A 22,175-nucleotide genomic window follows, 5' to 3' on the forward strand; every position below is an offset into this window, starting at 1 on the left:
AGCACCGCAACACCTTCAGAGGAGAGAGGATGGATGATCGTGTTGGAGAGAGAACACCTACTTCTCCCACGGACATCCCAGAACTCCCTACATTGTAGAAGAAAGACAGTGATTCCCCGCCTTCCTTACTCTGACACCAGTAATAGAAAAGGCGTAAGGCAGGTGTCTGCTCAGGTCGGGATGACAGCTCTGTGCTGGTTCCTCCTCAGCCTGGTCCCACCACCTGAATGCAGCACTCAGGCTTGCTTTTTGTGGGAAGGGGATGTGATGTGTGTAGAAAGGGAGAGGCCAGAAGATAGGCTTTGACTCTCTCCTTAGTGACTTCAGAGTATGTATGTTGCCCTCAGAAACAAGGCATTGACTTGCTAAAGCCCTGATCCCCACTGGGTTAACAGGAGTAGGCTAGTACGCCAGCTCAGGTTACACTGGGGCACGTCATCAGGAATTTTACAGGGCAAGAATGTCAAGCTAGGTAGGTAGCAGGACAAGAAAGAAAAGCAATTGGTAAGACAACACTATGCCAGTTAAGTTGACTTAAGCTTGAGGCTACACTAAATCTCATTTTGAGAAAATTCAGGCAAAGAATCAAGTTTGTTATTCATTTATATGAATTTAATTTTCTTCCCAGTAAACCTACAAATTCTACCTCTCATAGTCTTCAGAGATTTGGATTCTGTCTCTATAATAAACCTTGAAATTTTAAAATAAAGTCTGAACCTTTTCTTTTCTAATATCAAACATTTCTATATTTGGAAAATCCATATTTAGGACTGCATTTCCTAAGAATCAGCTGACTATTTCATGTTACATAAACACAAATTTGAAGTTTGGTGAGCTGTCTGCCTCCAAATTTTTCTAAACTCCTGAAAGATATATGACATGTTCAAGGTCACAAATTTCTCTTTGCATTTCTGAAAATATCTGTGCATGCATGCTGATTTAAGGCATGATAGCCCTTCACAAGCAGAGAAGACCTTGCTCATTTGATATGTAGGCTTAGATGTCTTTTTTTTAATGGAAATCTTTTGGAAAAGTAGTGCAAGAAAGAATGATGGAATGTGATGACTAAAAAAAAAATATCTGAATTGTAAAAATATAATGTTTTGGCCAAAAACACTTCCTCTCTTGTTCTTTGTCATTAGAAATATGTATGTGTATAATACGTAAACTATTTGCCATTACTTTTTATTCCCTGGAAATACACTTTTTAATCCACTAGACATTTTCCAAATTAAGCAAAGAAAGTTGGAAGATAAATTTTTGACTAGTTTCTGGGGAATAAACATGAAGCCAATTGGACATAATTCCAGTGAAGTAAGGGTGGTGGTGCAACAGAGCAATGAAATGAGAACAGTCTAGCCAATAAGGATGAATCATAGAATAATATAATCTTAAATTTGAAGGGATTTTAAAGGTCATCTGGTCCAGTAACATGATTTATACCGAAGAATGTTTTAGCTTAGCAACATAAAACCAAAGTTTTGTAGTTTGTTTTCTAGACCCAATCCAAATTATTCAGGCAAAATTATATTTGCCTTATACATCTATGCTAATCCCCAACTTTTATATATTAAAGGTTCTCAACCCATAATCTATGAATGGGCCACAACGAGAGCCTTAGGACTCTCAGAAATAGAATGCAAAGTTGTGTGGGATTGTGTACATTTGTGTTTTATTCTAATACAGTAAATATTGATCAATATCACCTAAATAAACAAAAGCTCTTTGGAACCCTCAAATTTTTTGAAATTTTTAAAAGGAGTCCTCAGACCACAGAATTTGAGAACCTTTTTCATATGCCTTACTGCTATCTTTGATTTCTTCCACAAAATAAATACCTAGTATATTCTCTTGGGCCTGTAAAAGGAGTCATTGTAATGCTTCCAAATTAGACTACCTACTTGTGTCTCTCCCTTCCCATTGCCACAGGTTTATCACCCTGAACTTTAGTTTTATCGTAGAATCAGATGTGACCCTTAAAGATGATGTATTTGTTTGTACAGTGATGACATTGAGAATAAGGGATGCCCCAGGTCACATAGGTAGAGTCAGCAACTACTCACCTCTCTAGGCTCCAAACCTCCAGAAATCAAAGTCTAAACCTCCCAGCCTGAAATTCATTGTTGGCCCAACCACCATCCCACTGCTCCTGACCACAGCCCCCTGCTCTAGCTCATTTCAGTTACAGCCCCTTGGCCCCGCCAGACCACCATTATCTCCAAGTTAGGAGCTCCTGCTTTGATGGAACTAGTCTTTGCCCTCACTCTTTCTCTGACCCAAAATAGTTCCCACCCTTTATAATCTCACTGATCTTAAATCAGTTACAATTCCGAGTCATTATGTAATACATTATCAGTCAACAATTCTTGTCTGTCTCCCTGCCTCAGAATCCCACTGCACGGAAACAACCACTTTCAATTCACCATTTCTTCTGTTTACATCTCCATATCACTCAATGGCATGCTTTAAAATGATCTTTAAATGTTTTAATATCTAAAAGCATTAAGTTCAAATATTGGGAATGATCTATCGACTACCTATAATGGATGATCAGGATTTAACTCTTACTGTCACAGACATTTCTCCTGTGTATAATCTCCCAACATAGTGATGTAATATTTGGATAAATTAATATTTACTGTATTAGATTTCACCACATAAAATTGCTGATATACAACCATTTTATTAATTTTGGTTTTAAAATATTTTAAATCTATATACAGTAAAAATAATTAGGTGGGTTATTTCTGAACTCTTTATTCTGCCCCACTGAGTGAGGTGTTTATCCTTTCACAAATACCACACTGCCTTGATTACTGTTGCTCAACAGAGAGAAAAAAATCAGGAATTCTGAGTTCTTGCATTTGTTTCTTCTTTTTCAAAACTGTTTTGACTATTCTAGCTCCTTTCCCTTTTCATATAACCATTATAATCAGAACTAGGAATTCTTCTCCTGGTTTCTTTTATTCAGAGAAGGGTGTTCTCTTGGGGATTTACATGTCTGGCAACTGCTGCCAGGACTGAATAAATTGCACACCTGTGGCTGGCCTTGGGGCACGGCCAAGAGAGAGAAAAGCAGAGGTCCTCCTGACACTCTCCAGCTTGCAGGGTCTTTATCCTTTTTTAGATGAGATTACAGAAGATTTGGAGAAAAGCAGATTAGCCTCCATAGTATGGGTGAGCCACATCTGATTAGTTGAAAGCCTAAAACGAAAAGGTGAGGTGTACAGCTAACTCTACACTAACTTCACACTACCAGTTCTCCCCTGGGTCTGCCCTGCCAATTTCAGACTTACCTGCCCCTATAATCATGTGAATCAATTCCTTAAAATAAAGCCTCCTAGACAGGTACACATATAGCTATAGATAAATGGGTTTATATAGTTATATATCCTATAGGTTCTGTTTCTCTGGACAAGCCTGAGTAATACAGCTGCTTAATAAATAATTATTTTAAACAATAATGCTCTTATTGAAATAGAAACTAAATAAAAGCAATTTATAAAAAAAATTACATTGAATCCAATATATTATTGTTCAGTCAGTGCCCCGGTGACTACAACCTGAAATTTAGTAGCTAAAATAACAGCCATTTTACTACTCTTACAAATTCCATGTTAAGGATTCAGAATGAACAAAGCAGTGACAGCATATCAATGCCACAATATCTGAGGCCTCAGAAAGATTTGACAGCTAAGAGTGACTAAATGGCCAGGGGCTGGAATCATTGGAAAGCTCATTTACTCACACCTCGTCATTGATTTGGCTCTAAGGTGATGCTTCAACTGGGACTACTGGGCAGGACACACTGAAGTGACCTGACTGTGTGGCTGCTTAGGCTTCCTCACTACATGGCGGCTGGGCTCCAGGAGCACTGCAAGGAAGCAAAGTGGGTGCCACATCACCTTTTATGACCTAACCTGTGAAGTTACCTAACATCACTTATTCTGAAGTCATCAGCTCACTTAGATTCAAGACAATGGAACCTACATTCCACTTTTTGGTGAGATGAGTGTCAAAGTCACGTTATAAGAAGAATATATGGAATGAGGGATAATGTTGTGGGCAGTTTTGGAAAATACAATCAGCTACGGGCTATAAATATTTCCACCCATATTTTCAAAATACTCTCTAAAGGACCATTTTTCACCCTGTTGAGAACCAGTGTTTTAAATTGATGGTAAACCATAGTATGAGAAAGGAGTACATATGCCCATATCTTTACTCTGTAAAGATCAATTTTAGAGCAGTGGTGATTTGTGTATGAGATAATAGTAAGTATGCATAAGTCAGGGGATCACAGGAAGATGGCGGCATGAGTAGTTCAGAGTAAATGTCTTCCCCAAAACATATATATTTATGAAAATGCAATAAATACAACTATTCCTAAAAGAGACACCAATGGATGCAGTACAACAGCCAGGATACATCTACATCTGTGAGAACTCAGCATCACACGAAGGGGGTAAAATACAAGCCACGGCCAGGTGGGACCTGAATGCTTCCCCACCCCAGCACCTGGCGGGAAGAAAGGAGTCAGAACAGGGAGGGAGTGAAAGCCCCAGATTGCTAAACAACCAGCTCTAGGAACCACACCTGTAATGCAGACACAAGGTGCATGGGGTGCTGAATATTAGAGAAATGGAAAAGCAAAACTCAACTGGTGCCCCTAAGACAAAAGAAAAGCGAGTGCTTTCTGCAAGTCTTAAAGAGACAAGGACCTCATAGCTGGACAAAGTTGTCCCAGCACACTTAGCCAGCAGCTGGGAATCTCAGGGAACCTTAGGTGCCCTAAACCCCAGGGAGGCAGCTCAGTTCTGAAGCCCCTCATGGCACTAAGCAGCCTGCCAGTTGTTCCTCCAACTGGCACGGACCCCGACACACCAGCCCAGTAGCGGGAGAGTGGCAGCGTGCACCAGGGGTGGAGGCACTGGAAGGGACCAGCAGCAGATGGCGTGCACCAACAACGCCAGACAGGACCAGGAGAGGCTTATGCAAGCCCACAGCAGCAGCGACTGAACAGCCCAGGTGCAGCTCGCATGCACCGGTGGCAGTGGAGCCAGAGGATCCCAGTAGAGGCCCACAAGGGAGAGCTCCGTGTGAACCTGCAGTGGAGCCAGAGGGAGCAGACACACTCTCAGCAGCCAACTGGAATCCCAGCCTAATGCACAGCTTCCCAGGGCCAGATCCAAAGGCCGCTGCTGGCACACAGCTGACCAACAGGGGTGCCGCTATCATGGAGGACTGCATCTGGCATACCTGCCACTCACCATAGGGCTCCGTGCTGCTCTGATGGAGACCCTGCCCACAGAAGCTTAGGGGACTAACCCGGTGGCTGCTCCAGGAGTGCAGGTAACCGACAAAGGCAGTGGAGAAGGGCAAGACATCCAGCAAGCAGGAAAGGACTCTCTTCTCCAAGCTGACACACCCACAACCTGCATACAGCCACTGCTATCACCATGAAAAGGCAAAAAAATTTAGTCCAGTCCAAGATAGTTCAGACAACACCAGAGAGAGGAGCTGCAGAGACAGACCTAACCGTCTCCCTGAAAAAGAATTCAAAATAAAAATCATAAACATGCTGAAAGAGATGCAGAGAAATATGCAAGAGCTAAGGGATGAAGTCCGGAGAGAGATTACAGACATCCGGAGGGAGATTACAGAAGTGAAACAAACTCTGGAAGGATTTATAAGTAGAATGGATAAGATGCAAGAGGCCATTGATGGAATAGAAACCAGAGAACAGGAATGCATAGAAGCTGACGCAGAGAGAGATAAAAGGATCTCCAGGAATGCAACAATATTAAGAGAACTGTGTGAAAAATCCAAAAGGAACAATATCCGCATTATAAGGGTACCAGAAGAAGAAGAGAGAGAAAAAGGGATAGAAAGTATATTTGAAGAAATAATTGCTGAAAACTTCTGCAAACTGGGGGAGGAAATAATTGATCAGACCGTGGAAGTGTACAGAACTCCCAACAGAAAAGACCCAAGGAGGACAACACCAAGACACATAATAATTAAAATGGCAAAGATCAAGGATAGAGTATTAAAGGCAGTCAGAGAGAGAAAAAAGGTTACCTACAAAGGAAAACCCATCAGGCTATCATCAGACTTCTCAACAGAAACCTTAGAGGCCAGAAGAGAAGGGCATGATATATTTAATGCAATGAAACAGAAGGGCCTTGAACCAAGGGTACTGTATCCAGCATGGTTATCATTTAAATATGAAGGAGGGATTAAACAATTCCCAGACAAACAAAGTTGAGGGAATTTGCCTCCCACAAACCACCTCTACAGGGTATCTTAGAGGGACTGCTCTAGATGGGAGCACTCCTAAAAAGAGCACAGAACAAAACACAGAATGGAGGAGGAGGAATAAGAAGGGAGAGAAATAATCAACAGACTGTGTTTATAATAGCTCAATAAGCGAATTAAGTTAGACAGTTAGGTAGGAAACAAGCTAACCTTAAACCTTTGGTAACCACGAATCTAAAGCCTGCAATGGCAATAAGTACATACCTTTCAATAATCACCCTAAATATAAATGTACTGAATTCACCAATCAAAAGACACAGAGTAATAGAATGGATAAAAAAGCAAGACCCATCTATATGCTGTTTACAAGAGACTCACCTCAAACCCAAAGACATGCACAGATTAAAAGTCAAGGGATGGAAAAAGATATTTCTTGCAAACAACAGAGAGAAAAAAGCAGGTGTTGCCGTACTAGTATCAGACAAAATACACTTCAAAATAAAGAAAGTAACAAGAGATAAAGAAGGACATTGCATAATGATAAAGGGCTCAGTCCAGCTAGAGGATATAACCATTATAAACATATATGCACCCAACACAGGAGTACCAATATATCTGAAACAAATATTAACAGAATTAAAGGAGGAAATGGAATGCAATGCATTCAATTTGGGAGACTTTAACACACCACTCACTCCAAAGGATAGATCCACCAGACAGAAAATAAGTAAGGACACAGAGGCACTGAACAACACACTAGAACAGATGGACATAATAGACATCTACAGAACTCTACATCCAAAAGCAACAGGATACACATTCTTTTCAAGTGCACATGGAACATTCTCCAGAATAGACTACATACTAGGCCACAGAAAGAGACTCAGTAAATTCCAAAAGACTGAAATCCTACCAACCAACTTTTCAGACCACAAAGGTATAAAACTAGAAATAAATTGTACAAAGAAAGCAAAAAGGCTCACAAACACATGGAGGCTTAACAACATGCTCCTAAATAATCAATGGATCAATGACCAAATTAAAAAGGAGATCCAGCAATATATGGAAACAAATGACAACAACACAAAGCCCCAAATTCTGTGGGATGCAGCAAAAGCAGTCTTAAGAGGAAAGTATATAGCAATCCAGGCATGTTTAAAGAAGGAAGAACATCTGGGAGCCAAGATGGTGGTGTGAGTAGAGCAGCAGAAATCTCCTCCCAAAACCACATATATCTATGAAAATATAACAGAAACAACTCTTTCTAGAATAGAGACCAGAGGACACAGGACAACATCCAGGCCACATCCACACCTGCGAGAACCCAGCGCCTTGCAAGGGGAGTAAGATACAAGCCCTGGCCCAGCGGGACCCAAGCGCCCCTCCCTCCAGCTCATTTTTTTTTCTTTCTTTTCTTTTTTTTTTGGAGAGGGCTTTTTGGAAAGCTTAAAGGGACAGGGACCCCAATCCTAGGGAAACAGGGCAGCAAGACCGGGGAGCGGGTGCCTGAGGACAGTGCCTAAGGACAGAGACAAAGAAAAGTGAGGGGCTTTTTTTAAATTTTAATTATTTATTTAATTTTGTTGTTGTTGTTGTTGCTGTTGTTTTGCTTTGGTGAGTGCTTTTTGGAAGTCTTAAAGGGGCAGGGCGGGACACTAAGTCCAGAGGCAGGGAATCTGGGGATCTCTGGGCACTCTAACCCCCTGGGCAGCAAGGAGCACAGAGGCCCCTTACGGAGATAAATAGCCTCCCAGCCGCTCCCCCTCCAACGCGGCTCCACCATTTTGGAGCAGCAGACTGAGCCAGGCCATGCCCACAGCAACAGTGGAGATAAACTCCATAGCAGCCGGGCAGGAAGCAGAAGCCCTGTCTGCATGTAGCTGCCCAGCACAAGCCACTAGAGGTCGCTCTTCTCCCAGGAGAGGAAGGCCACAAACCAACAAGAAGGGAAGTTCTTTCAGCCATCACTCGTCCCAGCTCTGCAAACTATTTCTATCACCATGAAAAGGCAAAATTACAGACAAACCAAGATCACAGAGACAACACCATAGAAGGAGACAGAACTAACCAGTCTTCCTGAAAAAGAATTCAAAATAAAAATCATAAACCTGCTGAAAGAGATGCAGAGAAATATGCAAGAGCAATGGGATGAAGTCCAGAGGGAGATCACAGATGCCAGGAAGGAGACTACAGAAGTGAAACAAACTCTGGAAGGATTTATAAGCAGAATGGATAAGATGCAAGAGGCCATTGAAGGAATAGAAATCAGAGAACAGGAACATATAGAAGCTGACAGAGAGAGAGATAAAAGGATCTCCAGGAATGAAACAATACTAAGAGAACTATGTGACCAATCCAAAAGGAACAATATCCATATTATAGGTGTACCAGAAGAAGAAGAGAGAGAAAAATGGATAGAAAGTGTCTTTGAAGAAATAATTGCTGAAAACTTCCCCAAACTGGGGGAGGAAATGAACAGACCACGGAAATACCCCCAACAGAAAGGACCCAAGGAGGAGAACACCAAGACACATAATAATTAAAATGGCAAAGATCAAGGACAAGGAAAGAGTTTTAAAGGCAGCTAGAGAGGAAAAGGTCACCTATAAAGGAAAACTCATCAGGCTATCATCAGACTTCTCAACAGAAACCCTACAGAACAGAAGAGAATGGTATGATATATTTAATGCAATGAAACAGAAGGGCCTTGAACCAAGGATACTGTATCCAGCACGACTATCATTTAAATATGAAAGAGGGATTAAACAATTCCCAGACAAGTAAAAGCTGAAGGAATTTGCTTCTCACAAACTACCTCTACACGGCATCTTACAGGGACTGCTGTAGATGGGAGCACTCCTAAAAAGAGCACAGAACAAAACACCAACATATGAAGAATGGAGGAGGAGGAATAAGAAAGGAGAGAAGAAAAGAATCTTCAGACAGTGTATATAACAGCTCAATAAGCAAGCTAAGTTAGGTAGTAAGATACTAAAGAGGCTACCCTTGAACCTTTGGTAACCACGAATTTAAACCCTGCAATGGCAATAAGTACATATCTCCCAATAGCTACCCTAAATGTAAATGGACTTAATGCACCAATCAAAAGACACAGAGTAATAGAATGGATAAAAAAGCAAAACCCATCTATGTGCTGCTTACAAGAAACTCACCTCAAACCCAAAGAGATGCACAGACTAAAAGTCAAGGGATGGAAAAACATATTTCAGGCAAACAACAGTGAGAAGAAAGGAGTGATTGCAGTACTAATATCATACAAAATAGACTTCAAAACAAAGAAAGTAACAAGAGATAAAGAAGGACACTACATAATGATAAAGGGCTCAGTCCCACAAGAGGATATAACCATTATAAATATATATGCACCCAACACAGGAGCACCAGCATAAGTGAAACAAATACTAACAGAACTAAAGGGGGAAATAGACTGCAATGCATTCATTTTAGGAGACTTCAACACACCACTCACCCCAAAGGATAGATCCACCTGGTAGAAAATAAGTAAGGACACGGAGGCACTGAACAACACACCAGAACAGATGGCCCTAATAGACATCTATAGAACTCTACATCCAAAAGCAACAGGATACACATTCTTCTCAAGTGCACATGGAACATTCTCCAGAATAGACCACATACTAGCCCACAAAAAGAGCCTCAGTAAATTCCAAAACATTGATATTCTACCAACCAATTTCTCAGACCACAAAGGTATAAAACTAGAAATAAATTCTACAAAGAAAACAAAAAGGCTCACAAACACATGGAGGCTTAACAACATGCTCATAAATAATCAATGGATCAACGAACAAATTAAAATAGAGATCAAGGAATATATGGAAACAAATGACAACAACACAAAGCCCCAACTTCTGTGGGATGCAGCAAAAGCAGTCTTAAGAGGAAAGTATATAGCAATCCAGGCACACTTGAAGAAGGAAGAACAATCACAAATGAATAGTCTAACATCACAATTATCGAAACTGGAAAAAGAAGAACAAATGAGGCCTAAAGTAAGCAGAAGGAGGGACATAATAAAGATCAGAGAAGAAATAAACAAAATTGAGAAGAATAAAACAAGAGCAAAAATCAATGAAACCAAGAGCTGGTTCTTTGAGAAAATAAACAAAATAGATAAGCCTCTAGCCACACTTATTAAGAGGAAAAGAGAGTCAACACACATTAACAGAATCAGAAATGAGAACGGAAAAATCACGACAGACTACACACAAATAAAATTACTAAAGACTACTATGAAAACCTATATGCCAACAAGATGGAAAACCTAGAAGAAATGGACAACTTCCTAGAAAAATACAACATTCCAAGACTGACCAAGGAAGAAACACAAAAGTTAAACAAACCAATTACAAGCAAAGAAATTGAAACAGTAATCAAAAAACTACCTAAGAAGAAAACCTCCGGGCTGGACGGATTTACCTCGGAATTTTATCAGACACACAGAGAAAACATAATACCCATTCTCCTTAAAGTTTTCCAAAAAATAGAAGAGGAGGGAATACTCCCAAACTCATTCTATGAAGACAACATCACCCTAATACCAAAACCAGGCAAAGACCCCACCAAAAAAGAAAACTCCAGACCAATATCCCTGATGAACATAGATGCAAAAAATACTCAACAAAATATTAGCAAACCAAATTCAAAAATACACCAAAAAGATCGTACACCATGACCAAGTGGGATTCATCCCAGGGATGCAAGGATGGTACAACATTCGAAAATCCATCAACATCATCCACCACATCAACAAAAAGAAAGACAAAAACCACATGATCATCTCCACAGATGCTGAAAAAGCATTTGACAAAATTCAATATCCATTCATGACAAAAACTCACAGCAAAATGGGTATAGAGGGCAAGAAGCTCAACATAATAAAGGCCATGTATGATAAACCCACAGCCAACATTATACTGAACAGCAAGAAGCTGAAAGCCTTTCCTCTGAGATCAGGAGCAAGACAGGGATGCCCACTCTCCCCACTGTTATTTAACATAGTACTGGATGTCCTAGCCACAGCAATCAGACAAAAAAAAGAAATACAAGGAATCCAGATTAGTAAACAAGAAGTTAAACTGTCACTATTTGCAGATGACATGATATTGTACATAAAAAATCCCAAAGACTCCACTCCAAAACTACTAGAACTGATATCGGAATACAGCAAAGTTGCACGATACAAAATTAACACACAGAAATCTGTGGCTTTCCTATACACCAACAATGAAACAATAGAAAGAGAAATCAGGAAAACAACTCCATTCACCATTGCATCAAAAAGAATAAAATACCTAGGAATAAACCTAAACAAAGAAGTGAAATACCTATACCCTGAAACTACAAGTCACTCTTAGGAGAAATTAAAGGGGACATTAACAAATGGGAACTCATCTCATGTTCGTGGCTAGGAAGAATTAATATCATCAAAATGGCCATCCTGCCCAAAGCAATATACAGATTTGATACAATCCCTATCAAATTACCAGCAACATTCTTCAACAAACTGGCACAAATAGTTCCAAAATTCATATGGAAACACCAAAGACCCCAAATAGCCAAAGCAATCCTAAGAAGAATAAAGTAGGGGGATCTCACTCCCCAACTTCAATCTCTACTAAAAAGCCACAGTAATCAAGACAATTTGGTACTGGCACAAGAACAGAGCCACAGACCAGTGGAACAGATTAAAGACTCCAGACATTAACCCAAATATATATGGTCAACTAATATTCGATAAAGGAGCCATGGACATACAATGGTGAAATGACAGTCTATTCAACAGATGGTGCTAGCAAAACTGGACAGCTACATGTAGGAGAATGAAACTGGACCATTGTCTAACCCCATGCACAAAAGTAAATTCAAAATGAATCAAAGACCTGGATGTAAGTCATGAAACCATAAAAGTCTTAGAAAAAAACATAGGCAAAAACCTCTTAGACATAAACATTAGTACCTCTTCTTGAACATATCTCCCCAGGCAAGGAAAACAACAGCAAAAATGAACAAGTGGGACTATATTAAGCTGAAAAGCTTCTGTACAGCAAAAGACACCATCAATAGAACAAAAAGGTACCCTACAGTATGGGAGAACATATTTGTAAATGACAGATCCGATAAAGGCTTGACATCCAAAATATATAAAGAGCTCACCCACCTCAACAAAAAAAAACAAATAACCCAATCAAAAAATGGGCAGAGGAACTGAACAGACAGTTCTCCAAAAAAGAAATACAGATGGCCAACAGGCACATGAAAAGATACTCAACATTGCTAATTATCAGAGAAATGCAAATTAAAACCACAATGAGGTATCACCTCACACCAGTAAGGAAGGCTACCATCCAAAAGACCAGAAACAACAACAAATGTTGGCGAGGCTGTGGAGAAAGGGGAACCTTCCTACACTGTTGGTGGGAATGTAAATTAGTTCAACCATTGTGGAAAGCAGTATGGAGGTTCCTCAAAATGCTCAAAATAGACTTACCATTGGACCCAGGAATTCCACTCTAAGAATTTACCCTAAGAACGCAGCACTCAAGTTTGAAAAAGACATATGCACCCCTATGTTTATCGCAGCATTATTTACTATAGCCAAGAATTGGAAGCAACCTAAGTGTCCATCAGTAGATGAATGGATAAAGAAGATGTGGTACATATACACAATGGAATATTATTCAGCCATAAGAAGAAAACAAATCCTACCATTTGCAACAACATGGATGGAGCTAGAGGGTATTATGCTCAGTGAAATAAGCCAGGCAGAGAAAGACAAGTACCAAATGATTTCACTCATCTGTGGAGTATAAGAACAAAGGAAAAACTGAAGGAACAAAACAGCAGCAGAATCACAGAACCCAAGAATGGACTAACAGGTACCAAACGGAAAGGGACTGGGGAGGATGGGTGGCTAGGGAGGGATAATGGGGGTATTATGATTAGTATGCATAATGGGGGGGTGGGAGAAAGGGGAGGGATGTACAACACAGAGAAGACAAGTAGTGATTCTACAACATTTTGCTATGCTGATAGACAGTGACTGTAAAGATGTTTATAGGGGGGACCTGGTATAGGGGAGAGCCTAGTAAACATAATATTCTTCATGTAATTGTAGATTAAATATAACAAAAAAGAAAGAAAGGAAAGGGGGATTACCCCCTGATAGGATAAAACTAACTGTAAATCAATGATTAATGTATGGTTTAAATATCCCTAATTTTGATCATTTAAAGGGTGTCAGATGATCAGCTATGGAAGTACATTTTTCTGATAATATTCCTTTCTATTAAAAAAAAAAAAAAAGCAGTTCCTGTGTAGTGACCTCCAATAAGTTCTTCACAATGCTATACAGGGCATATCAAAGTGTGGGCAAAGGGTCTGTTTGTGTTTATACAGAGGATCAAAACCTAATTTGGCTACCCAGAAAACAAACTAAGATACGATATGAAGAAGAACTTCCAACATCAGCATTCTCTGGAAGAGTCATTCCAGAAGATGATCATCAAAAAACTTCAAAAAGATCCTGGCGCTGTTGCAGTTGTGCTGCATTCATCCCACCAGTTCCTGGACTTGCCATTGGAATGAAGAAGGAGATATCTAAGCGGGCCTGTGCATACAATAAAACATCAAATTTGACTGGATCTATATTGTTGGAACTCAACCAAGAATTAGGAGAAGTGCAAGTTGCAGCACTCCAAAATCTTGCGACTACAGACTATCTCCTGTTAAAAGAACATATGGGATGTGAACAGTTCCCAGGAATGTGTTGTTTAAATTTCTCTGATTTTTCTCAAACTATTAAGTTCAGTTGGACAGTGTCCATCATATCATGGGTGAGTTTTCACAAATGCCTGGGGTGCCTAACTGGTTTTCTTGGTTTCGCTGGAGATGGCTGGTAATTGTAGGTCTGCTTTGGTTATGTAACTGTATTCCTATTATGTTAATGTGTGTGCGCAATTTAATTAGTAGTTTAAAACCTATACATGCTTAAGTTACTCTACAAGAAGATATGTCAAAGAAATAATCAATCTTCCCATGTTTTCTTCTGCCTGCTACTTCTATAGCTTTTCTTCTTCCTTCCTAATAACAACCCTTAAGTAGAATTCGTGCCTCATATTGAATTTACCAAGTATTGTAATTCTTCCAAGTGGTAAAGATACCTCAAGACAAATGCTGGGCATAGAAGCCACAGGGTATAAATCTGCAAAGAAGTAAAAAGCTAACCTTTTCAAACAATATGGCTTCTCTCTCACTTACCAACTTTACATTTCCCTGTATGACCCCGGAAGATGACTGGTTAGCCAGAGATGGGTAAGATTCCTCAAGGGAGGAACAACCTAAGACTGGCACAGGGGCCATCAGGTGAGAAATTGGGGATCAACAGAGGTGAGGCTTAGAACCTCACCCCCCCTGTTTTGAGAGAAATCTTCTGCATCCGTGGATGTTTTGTTGCCCTTGTCTAGCTTGGATTAATACTTAGTCTATAGGCACACACCTGATCATCTACATTTGCTCTCTTACAGCATTAAACTATGTTTTCTACCTTTATCTTGCATCTACCTACCACTTCAGCATTTTATTAATAATAATAATAATAATAATAATAAAGGGAGAAATGTGGAATTCACATATAAATCAAGTATAAAAATCAAACGAATATTCATATTTGACCTGATTGTTTATAGTTCATGATGCGTGATCAAAACCAAAAGTTTCTGTGATGACTGCCCTTGTACTGTTCACCATGTAAGAACTTATTCACTATGTAAGAATTTGTTCACCATGTAAGAACTTGTTCGTTATGCTTCAGCAGATTGGAGACTGATGAGAACTAGGCTCGGCGTGGATTAATGAATGTGAATTGTGTCCCCTATAGAGAATTTTATTGTTGTTAACAACCATTTGATGAATAAATATGAGAGATGCCCTCTCAAAAAAAAAAATGAGGAAACCCTACCATTTGTGACAATGTGGATGAAACATGAAGACATTATGCTAAGTGAAATAAGACAGAGAAAGACAAATATTGTATGATCTCACTTATATGTGTAATCTATTTTTAAAAAACTCAGAAAAGGAGATCAGATTTGTGGTTCCCAAACTTGGGGTTGGGGGAAGAGGGAAATGGAAGAAGATGGTAAAATGATATAAACTTGCAATTATAAGATAAAGAAGTACTAAGGATGAAATAAATGTACAACAGGATGACTGTAATTAACATTGTTGGATGATATATAGGAAAGTTATTAAGAGAATAAATCGTATTCTCATTATAAGAAATTTTTTTTTGTTAATTCCTTTCTTCTTTTTTTTTCTTTTTATTGTACTATATGAGAAGGTGGATGTTAGCTGTAACTATTGTGGCAATCAATTCACAGTATATGTAAATCAAACCATTTTGCTGTACTCCTTAAACTTACACAGTGATGTAGGTGAATTATTCCTCAATAAAACTGGAAAAAAGTTAAATAAAATAAAATAAAATAAAATAAAATAAAAAAAGAAGAACAATCCCAAATGAATAGTCTAATGTCACAATTATCGAAATTGGAAAAAGAAGAACAAATTAGGCCTAAGGTCAGCAGATGGAGGGACATAATAAAGATTAGAGAAGAAATAAACAAAATTGAGAAGAATAAAACAATAGCAAAAATCAATGAAACCAAGTGGTGGTTCTTCAAGAAAATAAACAAAATAGATAAGCCTCTAGCCAGACTTATTAATAAAAAAAGAGTCAACACATATCAACAGAATCAGAAACGAGAAAGGAAAAAATCACAGCGGACCCCACAGAAATACAAAGAATTATTAGAGAGTACTATGAAAACCTATATGCTAACAAGCTGGAAAACCTAGGAGAAATGGACAACTTCCTAGAAAAATACAACCTTCCAAGACTGACCCAGAAAGAAACAGAAAATCTAAACAGACCAATTACCAGCAACAAAATTTAATCAGTAATCAAAAAACTACCCAAGAAAAAAAACCCCGGGCCAGATGGATTTACCTCAGAATTTTATCAGACATACAGAGAAGACGTAACACCCATTCTCCTTAAAGTTTTCCAAAACATAGAAGAGGAAGGAATACTCCCAAACTCATTCTATGAAGCCAACATCACCCTAATACCAAAACCAGGCAGACTCCACCAAAAAAGAAAACTACAGACCAATATCCCTGATGAACATAGATGCAAAAATACTCAACAATATTAGCAAACCGAAATCAAAAATACATCAAGAGGATCATTCACCATGACCAGGTGGGATTCATCCCAGGGATGCAAGGATGGTACAACATTCGAAAATCCATCAACATCATCAACCACATCAACAAAAAAAAGGACAAAAACTACATGATCATCTCCATAGATGCTGAAAAGCATTTGACAAAATTCAGCATCCATTCATAATAAAAACTCTCAAGAAAATTGGCATAGTGGGCAAGTACCTCAACATCAAAAAGGCCATACATGATAAACCCACAACTAACTTCATACTGAACAGTGAGAGGCTTAAACCTTTTCCTCTGACATCGGAAGCAAGACAGGGATGCCCACTCTCCCCACTGTTATTTAACATAGTACTGGAGGTCCTAGCCACGGCAATTAGACAAAACAAAGAAATACAAGGAATCCAGATTGGTAAAGAAGAAGTCAAACTTTCACTATTTGCAGATGACATGATATTGTACATAAAAAACCCTAAAGACTCCACTGCAAAACTACTAGAACTAATATCGGAATTCAGCAATGTTGCAGGATACAAAATTAACACACAGATATCTGTAGCTTTCCTATACACTAACAATGAACTAATAGAAAGAGAAATAAGGAAAACAATTCCATTCACAATAGCATCAAAAAGAATAAAATACCTTGGAATAAACCTAACCAAGGAAGTGAAAGACCTATACCCTGAAAACTACAAGACTCTCTTAAGACAGATTAAAGAGGTCACTAATAAATGCAAACTCATCCCACGCTCCTGGCTAGGAAGAATTAATATCATCAAAATGGCCATCCTGCCCAAAACAATATACAGATTCCATGCAATCCCTATCAAATTACCAAAAGCATTCTTCAATGAACTGGAACAAATAGTTCAAAATTTCATATGGAACCACCAAAAACCCCGAATAGCCATAGCTACCTGAGAAGAAAGAATAAAGTAGGGGGGATCTCACTTCCCAACTTCAAGCTCTACTACAAAGCCACAGTAATCAAGACAGTTTGATACTGGCACAAGAACAGAGCCACAGACCAGTGGAACAGAATAGAGACTCCAGACATTAACCCAAACATATATGGCCAATTAAAATATGATAAAGGAGCCATGGTCATACAATGGGGAAATGACAGTCTCTTCAACAGATGGTGCTGGCAAAACTGGACAGCTACATGTAAGAGAATGAGACTAGATTACTGTCTAACTCCATACACAAAAGTAAATTCGAAATGGATCAAAGACCTGAATGTAAGTCATGAAACCATAAAAGTCTTAGAAAAAAACATAGGCAAAAATCTCATGGACATAAACATGAGTGACTTCTTCATGAACATATCTCTCCAGGCAAGGGAAACAAAGGCAAAAATGAAAAGTGGGGCTATATCAAGCTAAAAAGCTTCTGTACAGCAAAGGACACCATCAATAGAACAAAAAGGTATCCTACAGTATGGGAGATTATATTCATAAATGACAGATCCGATAAAGGATTGACATCCAAAATATATAAAGAGCTCACACACCTCAACAAACAAAAAGCAAATAATCCAATTAAAAAATGGGCAGAAGAGTTGAATAGATGGTTCTCTAAAGAAGAAATTCAGATGGCCAACAGACACATGAAAAGATGCTCCACATCGCTTGTCATCAGAGAAATGCAAATTAAAACCACAATGAGATATCACCTCACACCAGTAAGGATCGCCATCATCGAAAAGACAAACAAGAACAAATGTTGGCGAGGTTGTGGAGAAAGGGGAACCCTCCTACACGGCTGGTGGGAATGTAAATTAGTTCAACCATTGTGAAAAGCAGTATGGAGGTTCCTCAGAATGCTCAAAATAGAAATACCATTTGACCCAGGAATGCCACTTCTAGGAATTTACCCTAAGGATGCAGCACTCCAGTTTGAAAAAGACAGGTGCATCCCTATGTTTATCGCTGCACTATTTACAATAGCCAAGATATGGAAGCAACCTAAATGTGCATCAGTATATGAATGGATAAAGAAGATGTGGTATATATACACCATGGAATATTATGCAGCCATAAGAAAAAGACAGATCCTACCATTCGCAACAACATGGATGGAGCTAAACAGTATTATGCTCAGTGAAATAAGCCAGGTGGAGAAAGACAAGTACCAAGTGATTTCACTCATATGTGGAGTATAAGAACAAAGGAAAGCTGAAGGAACAAAACAGCAGCAGAATTACAGAACCCAAGAATGGACTAACAGTTACAAAAGGGAAAGGAACTGGGGAGGATGGGTGGGAAGGGAGGGATAGGGGTGTGGAAAAAGAATGAGGGCATTATGATTAGCATGTATAGTGCGTGGGGGGCACAGGGAGGGCTGTGCAACACAGAGAAGACAAGTAGTGATTTTACAGCATCTTACTACACAGATGGACAGTGACTGTGAAGCGGTATGGGGGGGTGGGACTTGGTGAAGGGGGGAACCTAGTAAACATAATGTTCTTCATGTAATTGTAGATTAATGATACCAAAATAAAAATTTTTTAAATTAAAAAAAATATGCATATGTCCCTCACAATATTTTGGAAGTAGTACAGCTGAGAAATGATGGTAGCTTTAGGCTAAGGTTGAAGGGGAGATAGAAAAAGCAATGGAGATTTAGTAAAAGTTCCAGAGACAAGATCCATAGCATTTGTTGATAAATGGATATGCAATGGAGATGATGAAGGAGAGGAACATATCATGGAGTTGACAGTGAGGACTAGTTTTGTTTGCACAACTTGGTGGGGCAGTGAGGCCATTCACTAAAGCCATGGGGAGGAGGTTTAGGGAAAGATCATAACTTTTTTTGAGTTATCAGAACCTCCATTAAAATCGTTCCAAAATTGTTTTCGTAAGGACAATGGAATTCACTTCATGGTTGATTAGATAATGAGTGGCTCTGAATTAGCTGTGAGGAAAATTTTGTTTTTCAAATCTCTAGGAAAATGGTGCTTCCAAAGTTCTCAAGATAAGCCTTTCTGTCATCATTATGTCATCCTGGACAAACCACCATTCATTTCCTCAGTTCTGTCCTGAATTTGTTTCATAATTTATAATTTAAAGTATCAGAGTTCAACTGCACCTGTTGATATTTTCCCAGAAGAAAGTGGAAATCACTGATGCCATCTGGCCAGAGAGTCTGACTGGAATGAACATTCATGAAGCCTTTAGTGACAGCAGTGGCAGTGGCCTGCCTAACCACCCCACCTGGCTACAAGAAGAAAAAAAACACATATTTTTGGAAGGAGAAAAATGAAAAAGCAGAAGAGCAGCAGAAATAACCTGAAAGAAAAGGGAGCCCAGGAGATGACCCAATATCTGGCTGTTTCTCATTACCACCGCTTTTTGAAACAAAGAACTAGAAGAAAACAAAAATCCTCTCTGGAATTTTGTTTTGTTTTGTTTTGCTGGAAAATAACATTTCAAGGGACATTAGTTTTGCAATTGAGTCTATGGGTCTTCTTAAAATGTAAGAACTGTATTTATATGAAATGTAATTATATATTCTATAACATTTTATTATATCAATTTTGCAGAGTTAAACTACTAAAAGAGAAAAGTAATTTCTGATTTTCTGCTATGTGAAGAAATTGGAAATTGAATAACTGTTATATTGTACTTACTTCTGCTCATATAATCCTAACTCATACACATGTTATAGGAAAAATGTGGCATGTGAAGTCAGACTTAGGTTTGAAGAAATGTCATCTTGGGAAAGTACTTCATATTTCTTCACTTTGGTTTCCTCTTCTTTATAAAGTGGGGCTAATAAAACCTCTCTCTCAGGACTGTAGTATATTTGAAGTATTGGGTGTAAAGGACCTAAGCACAGTACTAGAAATATGGTGTGGACTCAACAAATGTTTATATATGACTTTTGTTACCACTATTACTAATTCATTGTCATTGTTGATGATTTAATCAAAGACACATTTTTAAAGCATAGATACAACAGTTTTGATCATTTTTCTCTGACTGTATGGAAACAACATGACACTGAAACAAATTACAGAAAACCACTGTGATGTTTTTATCAGCAGCAGCAATAAATATGTTAAATACATCCTATCTTTAGGAAACTTCTAGGTCTTAAATACACAACTGACAAATGAACAACACAGGAGTTAGGGACACTGACCCCATGAACTCAAAAATTGAAGTATAACTTCTGATGCCTCAAAACTTTACTAACAGCCTACTGTTGACCAGGAGCCTTACCAATAACTTAAACAGTCAAAAATAAAATATTTTCTATGTTATGTGAAATTATGTAATATATTCTCATAATAAAATAAGCTAGAGAAAACAAAATGTTTTTTCAATTTGTTACAAATCTCCACAAAATTTTCCCTTATACTTATTGAAAAAAATCTACATATAAGTGACCCCATGCAGTTCAAATCGATGTTGTTCAAGGGTCTACTGTACAATAGTTTATAACATGGTGAGCTTCTTTTTATGGTTTTTATAAGCTTATGTTGAAGGACAATGTATTAGTGGAGGACAGAAAGGCATAACATTTGCAAGTCCCTCAATTTAAGATTATCATAAAAAATCCTGATCTACATTGAGAAAAATAGGATCTACTGAGCTGTGCCCTGTGAAATGTTATCCTCAGTTTACTATTCTTGCACTATAATCTCAGAATCTCCAAAATGTATGTATATACTGGAAAGAATACTAATATTGGATAGAATTTTATTATAAGTGAAGTTATGTGTGGTCTTAAAATTAACTTCAGCAAGTTACAATTTGAAAATTTTAGTAACATATTATCAAAACTTAATTCATTCTCTCTTTTACAAATAATTTTATATGATTTTTTGCATTATTAGAATGATTATTTAAATTCTCTTTTCATAAGCATATGGATAGGGAGTATAATAAATGTTTAAATGTAGATGCAATTGAAATGTTTCTAATCTTGACTATAATTCCTGGCATACAGAATATGTTCAGTATACGTTTGTTGAATGAGTTATTTATCAGCTTCCATACTGAAGTAAAACAAGAATAGAATATTGACCAATATTAACACAATTAATTAATTAATGCCTGCTATCAAACTAGTGATAATTTCAGTTGCATGAATACAATTTAAAAATACCATTCTTTCCATTCTTTTTCTAATGAAGGAAAGATGAGAAAATCAGAGTCCTATGAAAATGTAGTGGTAAATTATAAATATAAGAGGTATTTTTTAATGTGATTTATTATTAAAATAATAGGATAATTACATTAAAATAGGATTCTTGGGGACATGAGATATCTAAAGGCTTCTACTTTCTAAAGATAACAAAGTAGTTAGAGATGTTTGTAAATCTTGTTATATCGTCAAAAGATAATTTTCGGAATAAGAGTTGTTATTCTACCAAATGTAAATTGAAACCGTTACATATAAATTTAGTAATAATGTTTGAAGATTAAAGTGAACTATGCAGTCTTTGATCTAGCCTAATTGTCACTGAGTTATACTAACAGCTAGTATAGATAATAAAATTATATGATTATGTTTAAATCTATTCATAATACTCAGGCTAATAGTTAAGACACTTTCAGAAAAGATGTTCCTGAAAATAGTTTATGCAATAACTGAGCATGAAAATCTGGCCAGAGTGAAATTTGAAAGGA

Source organism: Manis javanica, chromosome 13, assembly GCF_040802235.1.
Source record: "Manis javanica isolate MJ-LG chromosome 13, MJ_LKY, whole genome shotgun sequence".
In the NCBI taxonomy this organism is placed as follows: Eukaryota; Metazoa; Chordata; class Mammalia; order Pholidota; family Manidae; genus Manis; species Manis javanica.